Below are 1,771 nucleotides of genomic sequence, written 5' to 3' on the forward strand. Positions count from 1 at the left end.
GAGATCGAGACCCAGGTCAGGTTCCATGCTCAGTGGGGGGTCTGCTAGAGAGTCTCTCCCTCTGCCCTTCTCCCCACTTGCAAGCACTTGTACTCTCTCTCTCTCTCAAATAAATAAATCTTAAAAAAAAACTAGAATGAATTATTTTTATTTTAGTAGGAAAGCCTGAAAAATTGTTCTGTAATTCAAGAAAATATACCTACAAGTGAGTATTTGGGGCCCCAAAGAGGGATGTCAAAAGGGGCAATTTGAAGCAAAAGAATAATCCCTATTTATATATTTGTCTTAAATTCTACCTTCTTCTAAGATTTATAACTTCATATGCTTTCTACCTATTTAAAGATTAGTAGAGACAAACCAAGAATAAATCTGTGCACAAACTTCCGTATGTCCAATTTTGGCCATTAGAAACAATATCATGATGCTCTGGCTTTTCTGAAAACATCTCTGGCAAAGATTTACAGGATGTTGCCTCTCTTACAGTAATCATACTAAGGCCCAGGACTTTAACTGTGTTGTTGTATCTTAAATTGATTAGTATCTTTGGGTTGAGCAAGGATAACCAAATTCATAAGAGATTACAAAGTAAACTAGAATTCTGTTATATTAATAGATCTGTCAAAAGCAATGTAATAACTTCCTGGCTGACCAATACTTTTTCTTTCCTCTGAGAAAACTACTTAACTAGTACATAATAAAATTATTGTTTATTGAGCATCATTTTCGATAAGAGAGAGTTAGGTAATCTTGATGACTAAAATCCTGAAAAGCTGATGCATCTATCTCTACCATTAAGTACTATATTCTTTTCCTAGGACTGCTATGAACATATTACCACAAACTGGGTGGCTTAAAATAATAGGAATGCATTCTCTAACAGCTCTGGAGGACAGAAGTCTGAAATCAAGGTGTTAACAGGGCTATGCTCCCTCTGGAGGCTTCCTTCCTCATCTCTTCCAGCTTCTGAAGATTATGGGCATCGAGTGGCTTCCTTGGCTTGTGGCCACGTCAACTCCTATCTCTGCTTCTATATTCACATCACTTTCTCCCATGTTTCTGACTTATTGGAGTAATTCAGGATAATCTCATCTCAAGATTCTTAATTATATCTGCAAAGACCTTTTATTTCAAAGTCATATTCACAGTTTTCAGGGGCATAAACATTTTTAAAAAATACTGAATACTTCATGAATTTGTGTGTCATCCTTGTCACAGAGGCAAGCAAGTCTTCTCTTTATCATTCCAGTTTTAATATATGTGCTGCCAAAGTGAGCACCATAAACATTATTCTTTGAGGTCACCATTAAGCCCACTACAGGCATCATCTACTTGAGAACTAGAGTATCAAATTGCCATTCATCACGGTGCTCTCTACCTTAGCAGTCAACATATCGAGGGTACATAGACCACGGGAACCTTATTTTTCTTTGATTTCTTCCTTTCTTGATTTTAGGTAGAATCTCCCCCTTTTATTAGCTCACTTGATATATTTTAGAAATTGACAGAGACATAGTGTAAAAGACAGTAAGTGGTATGAGATAAGTTTTTAGGGATAGAGACTAGGTAATAAAGCATCTTGGAGGCCAGAGGAAAAAATGTGAACTTTATTAAAAATGCAGTGGAGTACTTATAACTAGTGAAAGTTATGTATATTTTTACCCACATTGAATTACGGGTATCTTCATATGTATCTCCATGTATGTAAATGTCTAGGTTCAAGAATACTATTTCTTGTCTAGATGTAACACTGGAACTTTCAATACGGGACAAA

The 1,771-nt window shown here is 35.9% G+C and overlaps 1 non-coding gene across 1 annotated transcript; it reads right to left on the bottom strand.

The window, feature by feature from the left end:
* Window positions 1-1,169: 1,169 nt before the first annotated feature.
* Window positions 1,170-1,276, bottom strand: LOC112822791 (U6 spliceosomal RNA). Its single transcript, XR_003207783.1, has one exon. It is a non-coding gene; the product is annotated as a U6 spliceosomal RNA (small nuclear RNA).
* Between the last annotated feature and the right edge of the window lie 495 nt (window positions 1,277-1,771).

Source organism: Callorhinus ursinus, unplaced genomic scaffold (genome assembly GCF_003265705.2).
Source record: "Callorhinus ursinus isolate GAN/ISIS: 27379988/994484 unplaced genomic scaffold, GSC_fseal_2.0 scaffold8, whole genome shotgun sequence".
Lineage (NCBI taxonomy): Eukaryota > Metazoa > Chordata > Mammalia > Carnivora > Otariidae > Callorhinus > Callorhinus ursinus.